The sequence below is a fragment of the Dendrobates tinctorius genome, unplaced genomic scaffold (genome assembly GCF_039654945.1).
Source record: "Dendrobates tinctorius isolate UK_male_01 unplaced genomic scaffold, ASM3965494v1 ptg000162l, whole genome shotgun sequence".
Lineage (NCBI taxonomy): Eukaryota > Metazoa > Chordata > Amphibia > Anura > Dendrobatidae > Dendrobates > Dendrobates tinctorius.
Genome location: NW_027361829.1, coordinates 72,016,866 through 72,042,960, shown reverse-complemented (window position 1 = coordinate 72,042,960; position 26,095 = coordinate 72,016,866). Strand labels below are relative to the sequence as shown.

The following is a 26,095-nucleotide window of genomic DNA, read 5'->3' as shown; positions in this document are numbered from 1 at the left end:
CACACGCTTGTGCCAAAGCAAAGATCCCAGCTGAGCTATCTATTCCTCACACCATATATATAAAACATGTCATCAATTTTTATTAATTCATTATTTTTATTAATTACTTTTTGAATCCTTTCATTCAACTGGAATTTTATCTCTGGCGTTTGATGCCTCTGTTGGGACGATATTCTGTGTTTAAGTGCACCAGTTTGCAACCCCTCTGCAATTATTTATTTTTATAGATCTGTTTTATCCCGTATGTATGAATTATATATATAAATTCTTTTTTGGTCACAAGGTCAAGATTGTGTGTCCTAAATAAACTGTATGTCTATATATATAAGGAGGTCATATTCTAATAATTTAATATTATTTTATGAAATGAACAGACAGATATTGATCAAATATCATTTTTTATTATACACTAATGTATTTATATATAAAAAAAATGTATTCATTTTTTTATTTTTAATAATTCAAATTTTCTATGGCATTTTTGCTGTTTTTTTTTGTTTTGTTTTTGTTTTTTTTTATGGTAGCCTTCCTTTTCAGTTCCTTGGATGATTTTTTTCCAACTGTGTGAGATTATGGTCCGGAGGGTTGATTTCCTCAGTAGGCTGTTTTTTTTATTCAAATCTCTTCTCTGTATTTTTGCATGCTGGTTCGTGTCTCTTTTTTCTCCTTTTCTGTACTTTTTTCTTTCTTTTCTTCTTTTTTTATCTGTAATTTAAATAAAATTATATGTTATACTTATTGAATAATAATGTTTTTCAATATAAATTATTACGATCTTTGAAAATCATGTGATAATTCATAGGTCATTGTATGAACTTTGACTTTCCTCTGACATGTGACTTTTTTTGGCACCATTTTCAAATGCTGAATGTACTTAACCAGCAAGTAACGGTATTGTATATTTATATAACTCCTGAGGAAGAAGTCCTGTACATCAAAATGCATTGAGATTGTGAATAAACCATCATCTCTTTTATGAATTGTTGGCTCCTTAATCCTATACAGCAGGGCAGGAAAATAATCCACAAAATCTCCAGTAATTTAATTACGCTTACGGTCACTAGTTTGACCTGTGGATTTGCGGCAGCTGGTTGGTGGTTCTATGTGCCGTTATTTCTCACATATCAGGTGAGTGCAATCTGACTACTTTCTCTAACATATCCATCGGATAAGACCCTATTTGCACTTCTTTCTCCTACAATGTTAATTATTGATCCAGTATTTGCTGATAACATGCTGCATTCATCTTTCCTTGAGCTTTGACCAAGTTTCCTATGCCTTTGTAGCTCACACATCCCCAAAGCATCAATGATCCACCTCCGTACTTTACAGTAGGAATGATGTTCCTTTCATCAAAGGCCTTGTTGACCTCTCTCCAAATATAATGCTTATGGTTGTGGCCAAAAGGTTCAATTTTGATCTCAACACTCCAAATGACCTTGTTCCAGAAGCTTTGAGGCTTGTCTCTGTGCTGTTTTGCGTATTGTAGGCGAGATACTTTGTGGCATTTACACAGTTATGGCTTTCTTCTGGCGATTAGACCATGCAGCCCATTGTTCTTCAAGTGCCTCCTTATTGTGCACTTGAAACAGCCACACCACTAGCTTTCAGAGAGTACAGCATTTCAGCTGATGTTATTTGTGGGTTTTTATTTGCATCCCGAACAATTTTCCTGGCAGTTGTGGACGAAATCTTTGTTGGTCTACCTGAACATGGTTTTGCTTTCACAGAGCCCCTGATTTTCTTTTTGTTAATCACAGTTTGAATGCTTCTGACTGGCATTATCATTTCCTTGGATATTTTTGTATCCCTTTCCTGTTTTATATAGTTCAACTACCTTTTCCCGTAGATCCACTGACAATTCTTTTGCTTTCCCGATGACTCACAATCCAGAAGCATCAGTGGATGGATGAAAGGTGCAAGACTCTATCTGGATCCCAGGAACTCACTCAGCTTTTATGCACAGACACAATCAAGAAGCAAACAGGTCACACGTAAAGATGTTACCTTTAGTAGCCATTCAAACCCATTTGTGTCAACTTCTGTGCATGTTATCAGGTCAAAATCACCAGGGTATATGAACTTTTGATCAGGATCATTTGGATGTTTTGGGTTCTCATTATGATTTAAAAAGAGAAAACACAGTAGTTTGACAATACATGGCTTCACCCAACCACTAACCATGAGTGGAGAAAAAGTTTTGGTGTTATCATTCATATTCTCTGAAAAAAGGTCAACAAAGCAAACATTCTGCTGGTGTATGTAAACTTTGAAGCACAACTGTACTAACATACTTCGACAAAATCGTTGGTACCCTAATGTTAAAGTAAGAAAAAAAAACAATGGTGACAGGCGTGGTGAAAAAAGTTTGTTCATTCATGATGAGCTGTAATGTTCCTTATCTGGGAAAATGTGAAAATATGACATTGGTCACATGCTCCTGATTCATTAAGAGATATGTGTCTCTTAAAATGAATTGTGTGTGTGTGATTCCACCGCGCCTTACTCAAGGCCGGCAATGATGTCCATAATATGAATTTCAGATCTAGGCGATCTTCTGCCATCTTTCTTGTCATCTAAATCAGGGATTGATTCTCTTGTATTCTATGCTGCAGCTTGAGGAGGATTCTATTAAAGCAGATGAGCATGAAGATGTTGATGTTCTTACACATAGTAAAAATATAATCAGGTGTTTAGTATGTTACTAAAATACTGAAGCCAGCATTAAGAACACAGAGCCAGGAATATGGTGAGATAGAATCCTCCTTTATTACAGTAGATGCAGCCACTAAGGTAAATTACAGTACTATGGAAAAGTCTTAGGCAGGTGTGGAAAAATGCTGCAGCAGGAGTGGAAAAATGCTGCAAAGTAAGAATGCTTTCAAGAATAGAAGTGTTAATAGTTAACTTTTATTTATTAACACAAAGAAAAGTAAATGAACAAAAGAGAAATGTAAATCAGTCAGTATATCATTAACCGCCTTTTGCTTTCAAAACAGCATTAATTCAAGGAACACTTGCACACAGGTTTTGAAAAACTCGGCAGGGTTCCAAAAATCTTGAAGAACTAACCACTAGTGTTGAGGCGATACCAGCCGATACTGAAAAATATCGTATCGGAATGGATCGACCAATCTAAAAAAAGTATCGGGTATCGCCGATTCCGATCCCGGAAGTCCCATTCAAGTCAATGGGACAGAAATATCGGAATTGAAAAAACCCCTCTCTTGCCTTGTACAGCCTGTTCGGGAGGGGGGAAGAGTGTGGGCGGTGCGTGGGCGGACACTGTGCGTGTCTGTGTGTGCGGGCGGGGTCTGTATGGGCCTCTCGGTGGTCTGTACGGGCCTCTCGGGGGACTGTGCCGGCCTGTCGGGGGCCTGTGCGGCTGTCGGTGGTCTGTATGGGCCTCTCGGGGGCCTGTGCCGGCCTGCTGGGGCCTGTGCCGGCTGCCGGTGGTCTGTATGGGCCTCTCGGGGGCCTGTGCCGGTCTGCCGGGGGCCTGTTCTGGCTGCCGGTGGTCTGTATGGGCCTCTCGGGGGCCTGTGCCGGCTGTCGGTGGTCTGTACGGGCCTGCCGGGGGTCTTGTGTGAGTGCAGGCATCGTCCGATGGGACTACAAGTCCCATCGGGCGATGCCTGCTACACTGACAGTGATTGACACATTAGCCAATGATGGGACAGTAGTAGTCCCATCATCCGGCTAATGTGTTGAATGTAAAAAAAAACAAAAAAAACATACTACATACATACTACATATATACAGTCATATGTAAAAGTTTGGGCACCCCTATTAATGTTAACCTTTTTTCTTAATAGCAATTTTGGTTTTTGCAACAGGTATTTCAGTTTCATATATCTAATAACTGATGGACTCAGTTATATTTTTGGATTCAAATGAGGTTTATTGTACTAACAGAAAATGTGCAATCTGCATTTAAACAAAATTTGACCGGTGCAAAAGTATGGGCACCCTTATCATTTTCTTGATTTGAACACTCCTAACTACTTTTTACTGACTTCCTGAAGCACTAAATTGGTTTTGTAACCTCATTGAGCTTTGAACTTCATAGCCAGGTATATCAAATCATGAGAAAAGGTATTTAAAGTGGCCACTTGCAAGTAGTTCTCCTCTTTGATTCTCCTATGAAGAGTGGCATCATGGGCTCCTCAAAACAACTCTCAAATGATCTGAAAACAAAGATTATTCAACATAGCTTTTCAGGGGAAGGATACAAAAAGTTGTCTCAGAGATTTAACCTGTCAGTTTCCACTGTGAGGAACATAGTAAGGAAATGGAAGAACACAGGTACAGTTCTTGTTAAGCCCAGAAGTGGCAGGCCAAGAAAAATATCAGAAAGGCAGAGAAGAATAATGCTGAGAACAGTCAAGGACAATCCACAGACCACCTCCAAAGACCTGCAGCATCATCTTGCTGCAGATGGTGTCACTGTGCATCGGTCAACAATACAGCGCACTTTGCACAAGGAGAAGCTGTATGGGAGAGTGATGCGAAAGAAGCCGTTTCTGCAAGCACGCCACAAACAGAGTCACCTGAGGTATGCAAAAGCACATTAGAACAAGCCAGTTACATTTTGGAAGAAGGTCCTGTGGACTGATGAAACAAAGATTGAGTTGTTTGGTCATACAAAAAGGCGTTATGCATGCGCTGTATTGTTGACCGATGCACAGTGACACCATCTGCAGCAAGATGATGCTGCTGGTCTTTGGAGGTGGTCTGTGGATTGTCCTTGACTGTTCTCACCATTCTTCTTCTCTGCCTTTCTGATATTTTTCTTGGCCTGCCACTTCTGGGCTTAACAAGAACTGTACCTGTGTTCTTCCATTTCCTTACTATGTTCCTCACAGTGGAAACTGACAGGTTAAATCTCTGAGACAACTTTTTGTATCCTTCCACTGAAAAGCTATGTTGAATAATCTTTGTTTTCAGATCATTTGAGAGTTGTTTTGAGGAGCCCATGATGCCACTCTTCATAGGAGAATCAAATAGGAGAACTACTTGCAAGTGGCCACTTTAAATACCTTTTCTCATGATTTGATACACCTGGCTATGAAGTTCAAAGCTCAATGAGGTTACAAAACCAATTTAGTGCTTCAGGAAGTCAGTAAAAAGTAGTTAGGAGTGTTCAAATCAAGAAAATGATAAGGGTGCCCATACTTTTACACCGGTCAAATTTTGTTTAAATGCAGATTGCACATTTTCTGTTAGTACAATAAACCTCATTTGAATCCAGAAATATAACTGAGTCCATCAGTTATTAGATATATGAAACTGAAATAGCTGTTGCAAAAACCAAAATTGTTATAAAGAAAAAAGGTTAACATTAATAGGGGTGCCCAAACTTTTACATATGACTGTACTACATACATGCTACATACATACAACATACATATATACTACATACATGCTACATACATACTACATACATAATACATACTACATACATACAACATACATATATACTACATACATACTACATACATACATCATACATATATACTACATACATACTACATATATACATACTACATACATACTACATACATACTACATTCATACAAAATACATATATACTACATACATGCTACATACATACTACATATATACATACATACTACATACATACTACATACATATATACTACATACATACAACATACATATATACTACATACATATATACTACATACATACAACATACATATTATGTATGTATGTATGTAGTATGTATGTAGCATGTATGTAGTATATATGTATGTTGTATGTATGTAGCATGTATGTAGTATATATGTAGTATGTATGTAGTATGTTTTTTTTGTTTTTTTTTACATTCAACACATTAGCCGGATGATGGGACTACTACTGTCCCATCATTGGCTAATGTGTCAATCACTGTCAGTGTAGCAGGCATCGCTCGATGGGACTTGTAGTCCCATCTGACGATGCCTGCACACACACAAGACCCCCGGCAGGCCCGCACAGACCACCGGCAGCCGGCACAAGCCCCACGGCAGGCCCATACAGACCCCCGGCAGCCCGCACAGACCCCCGGCAGGCCCGCACAGACCACCGGCAGCCGGCACAGGCACCCGGCAGTCGGCAAAGACCCCCGAGAGGCCCGCACAGAACACCGGCAGCCGGCACAGGCACCCGGCAGGCCCGTACAGACCACCGGCCCCCGAGAGGCCCGTACAGACCACCGGCAGTCGGCACAGACCCCCCCACAGTCGGCACAGACCACACATTGTGATGCGCACAGACCGTGCATCATGATGATGTCATTTCAGCAGCCAATCACAGCCATGCCAATAGTTAACATGCCTAACAGGATGTGCCCACACTTCTGAGGATTACCATTGGCTGAATCAAATCGAGCAGGCTGATAGCTTTATAGGAACGTCCGATTCCGGTATCCGATTTGAAAAAAGTATCGGAAGTCAGTATCGGAATTCCGATACAGCTAATATCGGCCGATACCCGATACTTGCGGTATCGGAAAGCTCAACACTACTAACCACACATTTTCTGTGGCTGTAATCTTGCACAAATCCTTCTGTCTCTTCATGTAATCCTGGATAGACTCGATGATGGTGAGATCAGGGCTCTGATGGGGCCATATCATCACTTCCAGGACTTTTTACACTGAGGAAAGTTCTTAGTGACTTTACCTGTATTTTTGGTGCTGTTGTCCTGCTGCAGAATAAATTTGGAGCCCATCAGATGCATCCCTGTTGAGTTCTTTAAAAAAAACTGTGGGGAAAATGTACCTAGAAGAACTGATGCTTTGAAGCTATCTTGAATACAAATTAAATATTGATTTAGATTTCTCTTTGGTTCATTCAATTTGCTAATTGATAAATAAAAGTATTTTGCAGTATTTTTTCTCACTTGCCAAAAAACATATGCACTGTACCATATATGTTCTCGCACCAAACACTTCAACATATTTTTGGGACAATGACTTTGACATTTGACAATGACTTTACAACTGAATGAGTTGTATTATTTAACAAATGGTACAACCCTATCTGTTATCTTGATCACTTTTCGAGTTCTAAACAAGTTAGACTACGATTTAGTGATGACTGATGAATTAACAAAACAAGAGCAGTTTTTGTCCTTTAGGCTGTGTTCACACGTTCAGGATTTTTCGCTTTTTTTTAGCGTTTTCCCCTGCAAAAACGCTTAAAAACGCATACATTAAGCATCCTATTATTAGAATGTAATCCGCAATTTTTGTACCCATGATGTTTTTTTCTGCAAAAAAAATGCATTGCGGAAAAAAACACAGCATGTTCATTAATTTTGCAGAAAATCTGTGGATTTCATTGTATTAGGATGCTCTGGAAAAATCGCAAAAAATCAGCAAAAAAAACATGCAAAAAATGCGAATAAAAAATTGTGGATTTCCTGGGAAGGAGTCCGTTTTATCTCAGGAATTTTCTGCATACGTAGGCTCATAGCCTTACTGTGCGGCTTAAGTAAAGCTTTTTAACAGACTGTTACGAATAGGGAGGTGAGATCTCTTTGTTTTTTTAAAACACTTCCTTTGTAAATTAAAACTACTTCTCAAAGAAAAAATGTGGAAAGATAGCAAAATACAAATACACTTCTACAGTGAGTATTAGTTTCCCTATACAGCTCCTTGGAAAAGTATTCATAGCTCATGAACTTTCCCACATTTTTTAATGTTACACCTGCAACCTACAACCATTAAATTATTTTATTTGGATTTTATGTAATATACCAACACAAACAAGTATTTGTGAAGTGTAAAGGAAATAATACATGGTTTCCAATTATTTTAAAAACATAAATCTGAATATTGTGACATGCAGTTTGATATAAAAAAAAACACCACTCTTTACTTACCCTGCCCGGATCCATCGCCAAGTCTCCAATTCTGCTTCCGTTGTCCGGTATTGGCTGAGGTGCTGTCACATCTACAGAGTGGCAGCCAATTAATGAGTTCAGCGCCTCTATCCATGTAGATGGAACTCCACCTCAGAGTTGCTGAGATCACTGATGGACTGCCGCATTGCTGACATGATGTCAGTGGCAGAGTCAGTACCGGACTCTGAGAGCAATGCCAGAGACTCAGCGTTGGACCTGAGGATAGTCAGTAAATATTGGTTTGTTTGTTTGTTTTTTATAACAAATTGCAGCCAAGGATGAAGATTTTCTGAAAGGGGATAATTCCTTTAATTTCCCAGATTCTGTACCATGAGGATCAGTCACAATACAGTAATTAGTCAATGAACCTTAAGGTACAGATCAATTTACTCCTATGCTAAACCCTAAATAGGTAGTCTGTTTAAAGGGAATCTATTTGTAGGTTTTTTTCTATCCCCTATAGGAGCAGCAATGTGTAGACCCTTAGTTTTGATAAAGTAACTGTTATATTTGGTGTAGAACTACCAGTTCTCTGAATGCAAAGCTCTATCTAACCCTGCCCACACCACTAATCTACTGCTTTATACACTATGCATAGGCAGAAATCTGCCAATCAGTGCCAAAGGGGAAAGAGTATAGGGTTGTACAGAGTTCATGTACATGGGCAGGATTACTAGTTCTGTAGTGATAATCTCCTGTTGATAAAATAGTGATTTTATAAAAGCTACAGCAAGCATCGCCGTAAGCGACACATGGCTAGAATCAGGATCTCTGTTTCTACATTTTGCTGAGATCAGATTAGGTGGCAAAAACCAGGTGACAAAATCCCTTTAAATCTGTTTTCAAAAGGTCTATTAGGGCATAACATATTCTGCTTCTACAAAGAATGGTTCTCACTTTGGAGCTTCAGGGTGTCCATACAATAGATGGTCAATCCACTGATTTTAATGGATGCCTTCAGTATATTATGGTTTAAATGAGAAAAGGATCATTTAGAAATGTGAAAGTTTTAAAGTTCTTATTAATCTATTTGTTATTATTCAAGAATAAATATTTGATTTTGAGAACATTTTCTGTGTCTAGCTAACATTGAGAATAGGTTTTGGTATGAAGTAGTGCTGGAGATGTAATAAAGAAGTAAGTATGGAAGAAACTTTCAGAAAATAAACCTGATTTTATAAGTGTATAAAGCAACATTTGTTATAATTGGATTCCAAAATACATTGTAACTCTTTCTTGGGAACAGTGGGTCATCTTCTAGTCTTTGTGTCCTAAGTGGTGAAAAAACCCCTTTAACTCTATATGATATGCTTCCCCAAAGTTTTATGTGCATTATTCTTAATGTGAAGAATAGCATCAAAAGAACCTTACATTCTAGTTGTAGCAATTGAGGATTTTATATAATCTACGTTAAAATGGTGTGTCCCTATCCAAATACATTGGAAGTAAAATTTTAAGTATGCAATGTTCTCTCCTGGTCAGGCTCAAAAAATAATGAATGCATATACTGAAAGAGATGGCATTATATGTGTAATCCCAAATCCATAGCTGATGGAATTGCACTTAACAACATGCAACTTGTAAGTGGAGCGCCCCGCACGGCCTTAGGTTACTCGGTACCGGGCCGGTCAAGTTCTTTAAAGGGGATGTCACGGTGGCAGTGACCCGGTCCTTGGCCCTGGGTGTCCAGTAATTAAAAAATAGAGGAAAATTATGTGGTGGTTGGTCGTGACGCCACCCGTGGTGTTCGGCAATAGGCGGCCGACCCTGCGGTTTTGGTCCACTGTGGCTGTTGGTGGCGCAGCAAAGATGGTTCAGCTCCCGACGGGTGGAGCGGGGCCCCAGGGCAAATATACTTGAATGTTCAGATGGTGGTGAACGTTGGGGTGCAGAGGAATAGTAAACGACACAGAGAGATGCTGTTTTCTTTACTTTTTACTTGAACGTAAATGCTATCTTGGGTACCACATACAGATGATGGATTGCGTCCGGCTTGCCTGGAGGCATTCAGGGGACCCACCCTGCCAGGTGAGGTTGGGGACCTTCCTTCTGTGCTCTGTTTTTGGGTCCCTGCTGCTTGTAGCTAAGCTACGGCCCTCTCTTACGTGATGATTGCTAACCTGTATGACTGACAGCATGAGCCTATATCACGGGCACTGTCTTTTTTACTGTCAGCCCCTGGCTCTTAGTCTGCTGCCCTGCCTTCAGGTGTTTAGTGTGGCTAAGGAACTTGCAATCCCCTGCACACCAGATTCGGCTGTCAGGGCGTAAGTTCCTGCCCAGCCAAGGACTCTGGCGTCCCTTTGATCAGTGCTTCGCTCTGGGGTCAGCTATACACAATTTTAGTTCCCCCAGAGCCCGTTGTCTCTGCTCCTGTTCCTTCCCTCTCCACAGACCAACTCCCGCTGTCTCTAACTGTCTTGTCATGAGCTCCAACTGCTCCCGTTTCCATGACAACTGTCTTGTTTGCTCTCTCAGCTGTCTTCTTACTGACTCACTAACCCCACCTGCTGGCCAGAATTTATAAGGAAGCTCCCCTTTCTGGCTTGCAGCAGGAATTGTCATGTGTATTGTTACCTGGCATGGGGACCGCCTCCTGCCTCCAGGCATGACATCACCCCTTAGAGGGAGGCAATGTCACTATGGCAACCGGACTCTGCGGTGCCACATTTTGCCTCAGAGTAAAAGAAAATATTCTGTAGTTATAAAAATGGTTAATGCTTGCAAACGTGATATATACATATATATAGAGAGCGCTGTGCAAAAGATTTAGGCAGGTGTGGAAAAATTGCTGCAAAGTAAGAATGTTTTCAATAATAGCTGTGTTGATAGTTTATTTTTATCAATTAAGAAAATAAAAAAATTGAATGAAGAAAAATTTAAATGAAATCAATATTGTGATTTGAACAGGGTATTATCGTAAATCCCATAGCAAGAACAAAAAAAACTGTTACTCGTCCTCCCCGAGTCCAGCGATGAGTTGTCGCAGCTGCCCCTGTATCTTGCATTGTCTGCAGGACAGATGTCACATCAATAGTACTGAAGCCAATATCTGAGCTCTATGGTTCTATCCGAATTCACACCACAAACCACTCTGAGCAACTGAGCTAAGTTATTGGGGAGGGTGAGTAAAGCACGCTTTGTTTATTGGCTGTAAGACTGTAATCAATACTCTGAGAAGATGGCGCCATCCGAATGCCTTTGATGTCCCATCACCAAGTCTTCAATTTAGATCCACTGGTGTGATGCCACCTAATGTAGTGGTTGTGTATGAGGTGTTCCAGATATCACTACAAGTTTGGAGGCTATTTCCATGTAGCAGTATGGACTACCAACGCCTAATATTCAAACTCATCTAGCACGTGCACATGGATTGGTAAAATGTTCGTTTAGCATTTTGGCCCAGAAATGGAGGGTACTGATGTGTGTCCTCCAATCAATCCAACAAAATGCTATTTTGTGTAAATATGACAAGTAGACACAAAATGCAGTTTTTAAATGAAGGTCTTTATTATCAATGGAAAAAAAATCTAAACCTACAGGAACCTGTGTGAAAAAGTGAGTGCCCCCCTCCTTAAAACATAAATTGACTGTTTATCACTTCTTTGGGACGCTGAGATCAAATTCAATAGCCAAACCCAGGCCTGATTACTGCCACACTTGTTCTCAATCAAGAAATCACTTAAATAGGTCCTGCCTGACAAAGTGAAGTAGACCAGAACATCCATAAAAGCTAGACATCATGCCTCACTACAAAGAGATTCTGGAACAATTGAGAAACAAAGTACTTGAGATCAATCAGTCTGGAAAAGGTTATAAAGCAATTTCTAAAGCTTTGGGACTGCAACGAACCTCAGTGAGAGCCATTATCCACAAATGGCAAAAACATGGAAAAGTGGTGAGCCTTCCCAGGAGTGGCCGGACGATCAAAATTACCCCAACAGCATAGCGATAACTCGTCCAAAAGGTCACAAAAGAACTGCAGACCTTACTTGACACAGTTAAGGTCAGTGTTCATGACTCCACCATAAGAAAGAGACTGGGCAAAAATGGTCTGCTTGGCAGAGTTCCAAGACAAAAACTATTGTTGAGCATTAAGAACATAAAAGCTTTTCTCAGTTTTGCCAAAAAAATCTTGATGATCTGTAAGGAGATAGACCGGACCTCGGGTATCTGCATAGAAATACATGTAGCCACATGCTCCGGTCCTGAGTAAGAGCCCTAAGGACTGCCTTACATCTATGCTAATGAACTTCTGTCATCTGAACCATTGTTATATCCTTTGTCTTAATGTACCCTTTATCTCCCAACTGTTTAACTATTTACCTCCCTGCATGGAGTAATCCCCTGTAAATAAACCTGTTAGCCCTTGCTCTGCCTCCATCCTGTCTACACGCGCAAAGGTGGCAGACCAAGCAGTTGGGGGTGTTCTAAGGGCCAGTATGCCACTGGGGACAATTTTGAGCACTCTCCCCAAGTTTACAGGGAGCAACGTTTTATTTTGGAGCAGGACTGAGTGTGTCAGGGGAATCATGAGGATGTATCCCATGACTCCTGTGTTAGCGGCGGAGGTTGCCCTGATAGCTCTAGACGGAGAGGCCAGGGATTCCGTCATGCTACGACCTCCCCATGAGTGAGACACCTTTGACAAAGTGCTGAAAATACTGGAAGAGAATCTTGGAGACCCCACGAATGTAAGAGAGTTACGCACGCGCTTATTTAGGCATATTCAAAGAGAGGAGGAGACTGTTCGCTCATCCCTCCGAAGGTACTGTCAGTTGGAGAGAACTTCGTCCCTGGTAGAATTGATACGGCGAGAAGAGATGGGCAGCACTCAGAGTCAGACAGAGCCACAACAGATGCTGAGAAGAAATGGGGAAGGTGTCAGCTGTCCACGGTGAGATGTCTGCATTGGTCAGGTGAGTGGAGGCGAGTCTGGTGACACTCCAGACCGGATCCAACGGTGCTCTCCATGAAGACCAACCTGAATGGGACAAAGAGGTGTTTAACCGAATGGTCCACCGAAGCCTGTCATGTCCCTGCCTTTTACGGGAACACATAGGAAGGGAACAAGTGCCAAGTGTTCCCAGTAAGCCCACTTCCATTATTTCCATTTGTGAAGAGGAAGAACCACTGGCTTCGCTCTCTGAAGTGAAAAATTTGCTGCCCGACAGCCCCGGAGATCTTGACCAGTTGGAAGAGGTGAAGCAGCTGGGTGAAGTAGAGAGTGTTGCTGAAAAGCAATGGGAAGTGAAGCCTGCAGAGCCCAGCGTGGATGACGAAGGGTCCGGCCTGCATGATCTTAATGCATCCGATTCCTGTTCTGACGGGAGTGCGCTTGTCAAAGAGAGGGGGTGCTGTGAAGAAGAGGAGCCAGTTCTAAGTCCGCAAACCGTGGAACCTGAGCAAGAAGTCCCTAAGGTTTCCATTGATGATAAAGAAAAAGGCAAACCGTCTGCTCAAACATTTGCTGGCAGTAAGGCTAGGAAGAAGAAAAGGAAGAAGACAATGGTTGCCGTTGAAGAAGAGGGAGAGCCACTGGACCTGTCATCTGCTGGCCCAGAGAAGGAACAGGCCCCGGATATTGCTACTCCAGGGGACCTGGGTGAACCCCAGGAGTTGCAAAAATTGTGGGCATCTATCGGCCCTCAGAAGACTATACTGGAGTACAGCGAAGCCTCGCCAGTGGAATGGCGAGTTAAAAGAGAGGGGGAGTGTAAGGAGATAGACCGTACCTCGGGTACCTGCATGCCGGGTCCGGAACTAGAAGGTCTGCATCCTCTGTTCCCGGGGAAAAGCCTGAGTGGGGCAGACTTCCCTCTGCTGCATGAGAGGAGCCTGAGAGAGACAGAGTTTCCTGCTGATAGGAGGGGGTGGGGAGAGCCAGAAAAGGGTGCACAGCAGCCAGCAGATAAAAGGAGAAAGCGCTCCAAAAGAGTCAGTCTGGCGCCGGCGCAGAGCAGTGTAGAGGGCAGCGCACAGAGCAGTAAGCAGCGCACTCTGCTTCCCCCATCTGAATGTTCTGGTGTGGCGACGGGCCATATAGAAGGAGCCCCCGTTACCTGCAGAGCAGAGCTGTGTCAGCAGGGAGAGCCGTGTCGGCAGAGCAGAGGCGTGCCAGCAGTGAGAGCCGTGCAGAGCTGTGCACCCAGAGCGGAGCCAAGCCCTGTTGCAGCAGACCAAGAGAGGAGTGCTCCAGCCAGGAGTACCAGTGCCAGGCAGGCCAACGTCGCCCGCCGCCAACAGCGGGGACCAGAGAGAGCGGAATGTGCGGTGTGTGTCCAGTGACAGCCAGAGAGTACCAGGTGCCGTACACGACCTGACAGTGAATACTGCACACGCGCTGCCTAAGCGAAACCACAAAGGACTGACACTCACACCCTGACATGGACACAGAATAGTTGTCCTGACCTTTGTGACCTCACAACATCAGTTAAAACAGTTAAGGAGCCACGTTAGGCTTGCACCAGTCTGTGGCCCATGCCTTTTATTAGCCACAGCAGTATATGGACAAGGAGCAGTGGAAGGTACTGGAGACCGACCACTGTTACCAGAAGGTGGGGTATTGTCATCTACCTGACCCCACTAGAGAGGACACATCGCCAGCCGTTACGGTACATTTGAGTTTGCAGCAGGAGCTGCAGTTTAAGGACTGCCTTACATCTCTGCTAACGAACTGCCGTAATCTGAATCATTGTTATATCCTTTGTCTTAATGTACCGTTTGTCTCCCCTGACTAACCCTTTATCTCCCGACTGTTTAACTATTTACCTCCCTGCGTGGAGTATTCCCATGTAAATAAACCTGTTAACCCTTCCTCTTCCTGCGTCCCATCACTGCATCCCGCATACTTGCTCATACTCTTACAGATCTTATAGACTTTTGGGAGAAAACTCTGTGGACTGAAGAGTGGAAAGTTGAACTTTTTGGAAGCTGTATGTCCTATTTCTCCTGGTGTAGAAGTAACACAGCATTTCAGAAAAGGAACAGCATACCAGCAGTAAAATTTGGTGGTGGTAGTGTGATGGTCTGGGACTGTCTTGCTGCTTTGGGACCTTGAAGACTTGCTGTAGTAAATGGAACCATGAATTCTGATGACTACCAAAATATCTTGAAGGAGATTGTCCGGCCATCTGTTCGTGACCTCAAGCTGAAGTCCACTTGGGTTATGCAGCAAGTCAATGATCCAAAACACACCAACAAGTCCACCTCAGAATGGCTTTAGAAATGGCTTTATAACCTTTACCAGACTGATAGATCTCAATTACTTTGTTTCTAATTTGTTCTGGAATTTCTTTGTATCAAGGCATGATGCCTAGCTTTTGAGGAACTTTTGGTCTACTTCACTTTGTCAGGCAGGTCCTATTTAAGTGATTTCTTGATTGAGAACAGATGTGGCAATATTCAGGCCTGCATGTGGCCAGGAAGTGGCTAGGCATTTTCAACTTAGCTTTCCAAAGATGTGATAAACCACAGTTAATTTTTATTTTAAGTGCGGAAGGGGCAATCACTTTTTCACACAGGGCCCTGCAGGTTTGGATTCCCTTTTCCCTTAATAATAAAGACCTTCATTTAAAACTGCATTTTGTGTTTATTTGTGTTACCTTTGTGTAATATTTAAATGTGTTTGGTGATCTGAAACATTTAAGTGTGACAAACATGCAAAAGTAAAAGGAAATCGGGAGGGGCAAACACTTTTTCACATAACTGTGTGTATATATATATATATGGAAAAAAAATAGGCAGCACTCACATTAAATGTGAAAAAAGTGGATACTTTACTGATCCTCAGATGCCATCTGAGGATCAGTAAAGCATCCACTTTTTTCACATTTAATTTGAGTGCTGCCTATTTTTTTTCCTTTTGTCATTTTGTCTGTTTGGACACAGCTGAATAGGTTTTGCACCTGCTGTATTATTTTGGTAGTGCTGCCCGCTTTTCTTGATTTATATATATATGCACACATTAAATACAGAGAAAACCAAAAGCAAAACACAAAGCAAATATCCTGGAATAAAAAAGTAAAAAAATATATTGCAAAAATTGCATGAAGGTAGTAATAATAGTAATAATAAGGGTATTTAGTTAACATAATTTTGATCAAAATAATGTAGAAGCCATCCCGCCACGTCACGGCAACCCTTGTGGGACAGTCCTAACTCTTGTATTTAAAACCTTTCCACAGACTGGATGGATTTTCCAACTCAGAAACAGGGCGGTCACAACCTTATATGCACAGAATGCACAATGAAAAACTGGGTCTACATTATTTTGATCAAAATTATGTTAACTAAATACCCTTATTATTACTATTATTACTACCTTCAATATATTTTTTTACTTTTTTATTCCAGGATATTTGTTTTGTGTTTTGCTTTTGGTTTTCTCTGTGTAAAGGTCATGTGTTCATATGCAATTACATTTTGCATGCACATTAATTTACTTTTTCTGCTCAGACCCAGTTTCTCATTTGTTTCATTGTGCATTCTGTGCATATAAGGGTGTGACCGCCTTGTTTCTGAGTTGGAAAATCCATCCTGTCTGGCCTATACTATTACTGGTGGTTCAGTCCCTCTGTCCTTGTTCACATTTACGTCACTTGACAAGTGGAAAGGTTTTAAATACAAGAGTTAGGACTGTCCCACAAGGGTTGCCGTGACGTGGCGGGATGGCTTCTACATTATTTTGATCAAAATTATGTTAACTAAATACCCTTATTATTACTATTATTACTACCTTCATGCAATTTTTGCAATATATTTTTTTACTTTTTTATTCCAGGATATTTGTTTTGTGTTTTGCTTTTGGTTTTCTCTGTGTAAAGGTCATGTGTTCATATGCAATTACATTTTGCATGCACATTAATTTACTTTTTCTGCTCAGACCCAGTTTCTCATTTGTTTCATTGTGCATTCTGTGCATATAAGGGTGTGACCGCCCTGTTTCTGAGTTGGAAAATCCATCCTGTCTGGCCTATACTATTACTGGTGGTTCAGTCCCTCTGTCCTTGTTCACATTTACGTCACTTGACAAGTGGAAAGGTTTTAAATACAAGAGTTAGGACTGTCCCACAAGGGTTGCCGTGACGTGGCGGGATGGCTTCTACATTATTTTGATCAAAATTATGTTAACTAAATACCCTTATTATTACTATTATTACTACCTTCATGCAATTTTTGCAATATATTTTTTTACTTTTTTATTCCAGGATATTTGTTTTGTGTTTTGCTTTTGGTTTTCTCTGTGTAAAGGTCATGTGTTCATATGCAATTACATTTTGCATGCACATTAATTTACTTTTTCTGCTCAGACCCAGTTTCTCACACATTAAATAAAGTATATTTATATATACACACAAATAGAGAAGACAGAAGCATACTATGGGTGCTGGAACCCCAGGTTGTGGTATGTGGATGAACAATCAAATGCGTAATAGAATATTTATGTTGTCTTTATTCTTCATTTCCTAATTGGAGGGCAGGTGGATGAACACTTGAGTTGTCTAGGGCATTTATTTTCAGGTGTTATATATTTTATGTACAACAATTTTTTTGTTAAGTTAAAAAGTTATGAAAGTCTATTTTCACAGCATTTTTAAGCTTACCGTATATACTCGTGTATAAGCCAAGTTTTTCAGCACATTTTTTGTGCTGAAAATGCCTCCCCTCGGCTTATACATGAGTCAATTGTCCAGAAAGGTGGTGGAGGAACAGCAGAGCAGTGGGTCACAGGAGGCAGGAGCTGGTGGCTGTCACTGTGCCCGCTGCTAAAGAGAAATGAATATTCATTTCTCTTATAGCAGCACACAGTGACAGCCGCCAGCTCCTGCCTCCTGTGACCCACTTCCAGAAAACATTCTACTCACCCACCAGTGTGCTCCTCTCAGCATCTTGATGGCCCCGGCATCTTTGCATCTCCATGGTTCTGGCTTCCAGCAGCACTCCCGGCTCAATCACGTGGCGCCGCTCATTAAGGTAATGAATATGCGCGCGTCTCCACTGCCATAAGCGTGGAGTGCATATTCATTACCTTAATGAGCGGCGCCACGTGATCGTGCCGGAAGAGCTGCTGGAAGCCAGAACCATGGAGTTGCTGCGAAGACGTCGAGACCACCGAGATGCTGCAAGGGCACGCTGGTGGGTGAGTAGGATAGGGGATAGGGGATAAGAAGCCATGCACACCAGGAAGGGATGGGGGAGCCATGCATAGCAGGACAGCGACCAAGGAGCCAGGCATAGCAGGACAAGGACCAGGAAGCCATGCATACAATGACAGGGACCAGGGAGCCATGCATACCAGGACAGGGATGGGGAGTCATGCATACCGGGACAGGGATGAGGGGACAATGCATACCCGGCTTATATTTGAGTCAATAAGCTTACCCAGTTTTCTGTGGCAAAATTAGGTGCCTCGGCTTATACTCTAGTATATACAGTAATCAATTTTCAAAAATCACCAGCACAGCTACAACATTGGACTCTTCCTGAAAATGGCGTATAATTCAGATGATCCTCATATGTTCATGAGGCACTCACGCCCCAGATTGCTGGTTTTTGTCTTTAACTCTTTTCCTTCCAGCAGGTGTGTCTTCTTCAGGTTCTGGCAGCAATCTTTCTATCCGCTGCCTGAACCTGTGTTTTCATTTTAGTGTTATATATTTTGTGTTTTTACTTAAAAATGCACTACCATCTGCATTTTTGTGATTAAATGTGTGTGTATATGCCTGTAATGTAGTGCTAATGTATTAAATATACTCACCTACTACTGCTTTCTCCGATGTCCTACATCGGTCTTCCCTTTTCAGTGACGTTACCGCTCTGCAGCCTCTCTGGGTCACGCACAGTGTTTCTTTAATGCAATATGTTTTGTTAGAATGACTCTTAACGAAAAAGGAACTGTTTTGCTGTAATCTTAAACATATTGAGAAACACCTAATACTATAGTAAGAAATATATGAGAGGTGGAATGATAATAATAATAATAATACTTTATTTTTATATAGCGCTAACATATTCCGCAGCGCTTTACAGTTTGCACATATTTTCATCACTGTCCCTGATGGGGCTCACAATCTAAACTCCCTATCAGTATGTTTTTTTGGAGAGTGGGAGGAAACCGGAGTGCCCGGAGGAAACCCACGCAAACACGGGGAGAACATACAAACTCCTTGCAGATGTTGTCCTTGGTGGGACTCGAACCCAGGACCACTGAGTCACCGTGCTGCCAAGTAGATTATATCCTGTGATAATAGCAAGAAGCTGTGTTCTTCACTTCCAGACATGCCTCTGAAGCCGGGAAGCATACACTCAGCTTCATGTGCAATAACATGGGCAAAGAAAGCAGCCTGCATGCACGAGATTTGCAGGAAGCTGGCAATTATGCCAGCTCTTGCAAACTCTGTTATCATGGCCACAGGGGTGTGATAATATGCTTAGTAGGATGACTAGTCTGGGGAAACCAACACCACATTAACTAGCCCAAATGCTAATTAGCACAGGAAAAGTGAAGTTTATAAATACTTTCTTAATAAACATGTATTTAGGTGTTAAATACTATAAAGGGCTGGTTAGGCAGGATATTTATCAACAAATATGCAAATGCTGGTGGGTTGGAGGGCATGGGGGACCTGTCAGGTTCCCTTTTAAAGCCTTATGAAGATCCCAGTCTGGGATCAAAAGCGTGTTTGCCTTTTAAAGCATAACTATCATTTTAATGTCTATGTTCAGCAACTAATATTACATGTGAAAGAAACTTTGTAATTTTTTTTTAGAGAAATCTGTTTCTTAACCCCTTAACGACCGCCGATACGCCTTTTACCGGCGGTAATTAAGGGTACTTAAACCTGTGGAGAAAGTGAATAGCGCCCCCCAGTGTTGGATTTTCTCCGGGGTCTCAGCTGCCGGGGGTAGCCGAGACCCCAGAGAACATGAATCGGTTGGTTTTTACTGACCCCGCTTTTGCGATCGCCGTTATTAACCCTATAACGGCGACCGCAAAAAAAAGCCACGATTTTACATTTAATTTCTCTTTCCTCTGATGTGATCTCACATCAGAGGAGAGAGAAAGAAGGTCCCCGATCCCCCGGTACCTCTCCGTGGTCCTCTGTCCCCTCCCGGTGGTCCTGTGTCCTGCCGATGTCCACCGGTGGGCGCCGCCATCTTGGATCTGGGGAAAATGACAGGCGCATGCGCAGTGCGCCCGCCGGGAATCTGCAGGCTCCGGCTGGCAGATTCCATTCATTCATTTTGATCACGATGATAAGCTATCATCGTGATCAAAATAAACAAAATAGTACATAACCCCCCCATTTATCACCCCCTTAGTTAGGCCAACATAATGAAATAAAGAAAATATTTTTTTTTTCAGTTTTCCATTAGGGTTAGGGTTAGGACTAGGGCTAGGGTTAGGATTGGGCTAGGGTTAGGGTTGGGCTAGGGTTAGGGCTAGGGTTAGGCTAGGGTTAGGCTAGGGTTAGGCTAGGGTTAGGGTTGGGCTAGGGTTAGGGTTAGGGTTGGGGTTAGGGTTGGGCTAGGGTTAGGGTTAGGGCTCGGGTTAGGCCTAGGGTTAGATTTAGGGTTAGGGCGAACTAGGATTAGGGTTAGAATTAGGATTAGGGATTAGGGTTGGGATTAAGGTTAGGGTTGTGTTTGGGTTAGGGTTGGAGCAAGAATTGAGGGGTTTCCACTATTTACCCACTTTGGGGGTCTAAAAATTGGGTCTAAAAAATCACTTTTGTTTAAATAAAGAAGACTTTATTTTCACGGCTCTGTGTTTAAAAACTTCTGTGAAGCGCTTGGGGTTCAAAGTGCTCATCACACATCTAGATAAGTTCCTTAGGGCAGTGGTTTTCAACCAGTGTTCCGTGGCACACTAGTGTGCCGCGACACATGGTCGGGTGTGCCGCGTGTCCGCATGGCTAATTTACATGCGATGCAAATTAGCCATGTGGATGCAAGCAGTGCGGCGGGTCGGAGAGGCAGCAGTCCCGTGTTCCTGTGTCGCTTCCTCCCTGACACAGCAGTCAGCGGCGCGGCTGGATGACATCATCATTCAGCCCTGCGGCAGCTGTGCCAGTGAGAGGAAGCTGCCGGTGAGGAGAGGTGAGGGGTGTGTGTGTGTGTGTGTGTGTGTGTCTAGGTGAGAGGTGTGTGTTTGTGTGCGTGTGTAGGTGAGTTGATGGATGTGATGAGAAGCAATGATGGGAGTCATGGAGAAGGCGGTGATGGGGAGAGGGCAATGGAGAAGGCGGTGATGGGGGTGATAAGAAGGCGGTGGTGGGGAGAGGGCAATGATGGGGTTGTCGAAAGGGCAATAATGGGGTGGTGGGGAGAAGGAAATGATGGAGGTAGTGGAATGGGCAATTTCTACATGAAGGGGATTATGATGGGGCATATTACTACAAGAAGGTGATAATGATGGGGCATATTACTAAAAGAAGGGGATAATGATGGGGCATATTACTAAAAGAAAGGGATAATTATGTGGCTCATATACTGCAATATAAAGGGGTACAATGAGAAATACTATGGCCATGAGGCTGGAGTACAAGCGCCAGCTCATATACTATATATGGTATATGCTGATAATTATGTGGCTCATATACGTGGGACTGTATGTATGACTTTACATGGGACTGTATATATATATGGGAATACATGGGACTGTATGTATGAGGTTACATGGGATTGTATATATGAGGGGGTTATCCTTTTTTATTTAACTTTTTTTAAATAAATAATTTATTGAAAGGACCTCTGCCAGGCATATTTCACTCTTGAGGGCTTAAAAAGCAGCTCTTGTGGTGATAAGAAGCTGATTTAAAACCCCCAACACTGCTGACATTTGAAAACTCTTGAGGAGAAGTTATCGTTATATTTCTCTTCAACCTTCACAGAATGCCTTGACTGGGTTAGGGACCCATACAGCTCATTATCCGTTGCTGGAAAGGACATGACTTTAAAGGAGCAAGAGGAACTCATTGAACTGAAGCAAGACCGCGGTTTAAAGCTAAAGTTTGCTGATCTTCCTTTGCACAGTTTTTGGTTATCTGTTGCCAAGGAGTTCCCCATTCTGGCCAACAAAGCTATTTTGACATTGCTCCCATTTTCGACCACATATCTATGTGAGCTGGGCTTCTCAAGCTTGACTGCGATAAAAACTGAAAACAGGGAGAGACTGAGAACTGTTGAGGAAGAGCTTCGTGTGTGTCTTTCCACCATTCCTGCCAGGATATCCCTTTTGTGTTTATCGAAACAGGCCCAGGTTTCACACTGAGTGAGTAAAAATACATTTAGAATCTATATTATTAACTATATGTATAATATGTACTGTTTTAGTGTCATTTTGTGCCATTTTGGTTGGTGGTGTGCCCCGGGATTTTTTACGTATAAAAAGTGTGCCGCGGCTCAAAAAAGGTTGAAAATCACTGCCTTAGGGGGTCTAATTTCCAAAATGTCACTTTTGGGGGGTTTCCACTGTTTAGGCCCATCAGGGGCTCTGCAAACGCAACATGACGCCCGCAGACCATTCCATCAAAGTCTGCATTCCAAAATGGCACTCCTTCCCTTCCGAGCTCTCCCATGCGCCCAAACAGTGGTTCCCCCCCACATAAGGGGTATCAGCGTACTCAGGACAAATCACACAATAACTATGGGGGTATGATTTCTCCTGTTACTCTTATAAAATAAAAGAATAAAAATTTGGGGGTGAAAAGATGATTTTTGTGGAAAAAATGGATTTCTTATTTTCACGGCTCTACGTTATAAACTTCTGTGAAGCACTTGAAGGTTCAAAGTGCTCACCATACATCTAGATAAGTTCCTTGGGGGGTCTAGTTTCCAAAATGGGGTCACTTGTTGGAGGTTTCCACTGTTTTGGCACAGTAAGGGCTCTCCGAACGCAACATGGCATCCGATCTCAATTCCAGCCAATTCTGCGTTGAAAAAGTCAAACGGTGCTCCATCCCTTGCGAGCTCTGCCGTGTGCTGAAAAAGTGGTTTACCCCCACATATGGGGTATCGGCGTATTCAGGAGAAATTGTACAACAAACTTTGTGGTTGATTTTCTCTTTTAACACTTGTGAAAATAAAAAAAATTGGTTCTGAAGTAAAATGTTTGCCAAAAAAAGTTAATTGTTAATTTTTTCCTTCCACATGGCTTTAGTTCCTGTGAAGCACTTAAAGGGTTAATAAACTCCTTGAATGTGGTTTTGAGCACCTTGAGGGGTCTAGTTTTTAGAATGGTGCCACTTTTGGGTATTTTCTGTCATGTACACCCCTTAAAATGACTTTAAATATGATGTGGTCCCTAAAAAAAATGGTTTTGTAAATTTTGTTGTAAAAATGAGAAATCACTGGTCAACTTTTAAACCTTATAACTTCCTAACAATAAAAAATGTTGCTTCCAAAATTGTAGTGATGTACTGTAAAGTAGACATGTGGGAAATGTTATTTATTAAGAAATTTTTGTGACACATCTCTCTGATTTAAGGGCATAAAAATTTAAAGTTTTAAAATTGCAAAATTTTCAAAATTTTCGCCATATTTCCGTTTTTTTTTTATAAATAAACACAAGACTTATCGAAGAAATTTTACCACTAACATGAAGTACAATATGTCACGAAAAAACAGTCTCAGAATCAGCAGGATCCATTAAAGCGTTCCAGAGTTATAACCTCATAAAGGGACAGTGGTCAGAATTGTAAAAATTGGCCTGGTCATTAAGCTGCAAACTGGCTCTGTCGCTAAGGGGTTAAACCTCCCAAACTGATCATTCATTCTTAAAATTCTTAATTCAGAGATAAAATAATAATAATAATCTTTATTTATATAGCGCCAGCATATTCAGCAGCGCTTTACAGTTAAACAGTTTCAAACACAGCAGTCATAAGTAACAACGTTAACAATAATACAATAATTAAAGCAAAATAAGACGACCCTGCTCGTGAGAGCTTACAATCTACAATGAGGTGGGGGAGATACAAAGTACAAGTGTGTATTTACAATGATGTATTTACAATGATGGACCAGCCATCTTGAGGGGGTGGGGGATAGATAGAGATAGTGAATGGGCTACACACGTACACTTTCACATAAAATGACTTTGATTAGGGAGCGTGATAGGCTGCTCTGAACAAATGTGTTTTGTGGGAGCACCTAAAACTGTGCAAGTTGTGGCTGGTCCTAATTTCTTGGGCTAGAGCATTCCAGAAGATTGACGCAATGCTGGAGAAGTCTTGGAGATGGGAGTGGGAGTTATGGATTAGTGCAGAGGTTAGTCGAAAGTTGTTTGCAGAGTGCAGCGATCGGCTAGGCCGATAGACAGAAATGAGGGAGGAGATGTAAAGGGGTGCTGCACTGTGGAGAGCTTTGTGGGAGAGAACAGTGAGGGTTTTTGTTGTGTATTCTAGAGATGTTCTTTAGGTGTAGGCAGCAAGAGCGGGCAAGAGACTGTATATGGGAGGTGAAGGAGAGATTGGTATCAAACATAACACACAGACAGCCTGCCTGCTTTCGGGGTATTATTATGGGGACATCCAGGGAGAGGTTAGTAGATGTTGGGAACAGAAGTTCAGTTTTGGAAAAGTTGAGTTTCAAATAGAGGGCGGACATGACGTTGGAGACTGTGGACAGACAGTCAATGGCATTCTGTAGTACAGTTGGGGTAAGGTCAGGGGATGACGTGTATAGTTGTGTGTCATAAGCATAAAGATGGTACTGAAACCCAACTCTGCTGAGGGTCTGTCCAATTGGGGCTGTGTAGAGAGAGAAGAGAAGGGGGTCAAGGATTGAGCCCTGAGGTACTCCAACAGTGAGAGAAAGAGGAGATGAAGTGGAGCCAGCGAACAGAACACTCAGAACACTGAAGGAGCGGTCCGAAAGATAGGAAGAGAACCAGTAGAGAGCATTGTCCTTAATGCTAACAAACGGGCTCTCCATGCATGTGTCGTGACTGTCACACAGCCGTGACACATGCAGCTGCATAGCCAAACAGCTGATCAGCCGAGCGATCCAGGAAACCTGGTTCCCTTTGCAGCTTATTCGGCAAGCACTATAGCTTGCCGAATAAGCCCTGACCCAATCAAATTTGCTCATCTCTTTTGATCAGCAAAGGAATGAAACAGCAGCGCACCTGAATACTATGCATGTTTGCAGACATGCGAAGGTCAGTAGATAAATATCTTATATGCATAATCTAAGAGTGGTTCACCTGACAATGCTACATGAGATTGTGGCTGTTTTCTCTTTTCTTTCTCTAGTAAATCAGCCTTGTTGATTATCTTTTGATAGAAGAGTTGGATGGTGTAGCTGTGCTGGTGATTTTTTAAATTTGACCTTTTTTAATTTACATTACTCTCTGCTGCCTAAAGTAATTTGCTAAATTAACTGTGAATATATTGTCAAAAATGCTGTTTCATAAATAACAAAAGGTGTCAACTTTATGATCAAGATATACTAAAAAAGCAGAAAATGTCAGTATTGAAAATTGTAATTATCCTTTCTATCCACCTTGGTATCGTCCACAACAAATGTATACGTCTTGTTAATCTGCCACTAGAATTAATTTAACGCTCTTCTACTTCTAAGTTGGTAAAAGAAGAAGTATAAAAGGGAGATAAATTATTGGAAATCTTTGTGGCAATGTATGACAATGTTGTCATGCACAGGTCATACACCCTACATAATTACTCTTACAGAAATCATTCTGTTATGGGAAAAATTGTTGGTCAATTTTATTTCTGACATTTAAATGTTCTTTCTTACATCTCTTATTTAAATGCTCTTACTCGCGGAAAATTCTCTGTATATCTATTCATTTGAATCCAAGTCTATGACAGTGTATTATTATAACTTCATATTCCTTTACCCCATTCTTTTCTTTTTCTAACAATTCTATACTATTTTTTGCTTCTTCTACTATAGTTGAAGACACCTATAATTTTAACATTGAAAAGGGCTTTCAGATTTTTTCTAGAGAAACTCAACCTCAAGTTTACAACAAAATACAGTTACAACAAAAGTATGAAAACCCTTTGAAATTATCTGTACTTCTACATTAATTTCTAGACATGATCAAAAAGATTCACAGGGCCCTGGTCGATCGACCACATCGGTAGTTGTTGTAGTGGAGCTATGCAAATGGTCTCAAACATGATGGACCATTGGTGGGACAATTGATGAAGTTG

At 41.7% G+C, this 26,095-nt stretch overlaps 1 long non-coding RNA gene across 1 annotated transcript in view; it reads right to left on the bottom strand.

Moving 5' to 3' along the window:
* Window positions 1–482: 482 nt before the first annotated feature.
* The window catches only part of LOC141052600 (uncharacterized), a 173,178-nt gene continuing 147,565 nt past the window's right edge, over window positions 483–26,095 (bottom strand). The window contains exon 3 of the long non-coding RNA XR_012220858.1: window positions 483–705. This is a non-coding gene — a long non-coding RNA (uncharacterized lncRNA). The remainder of the gene's footprint in view (window positions 706–26,095) is intronic.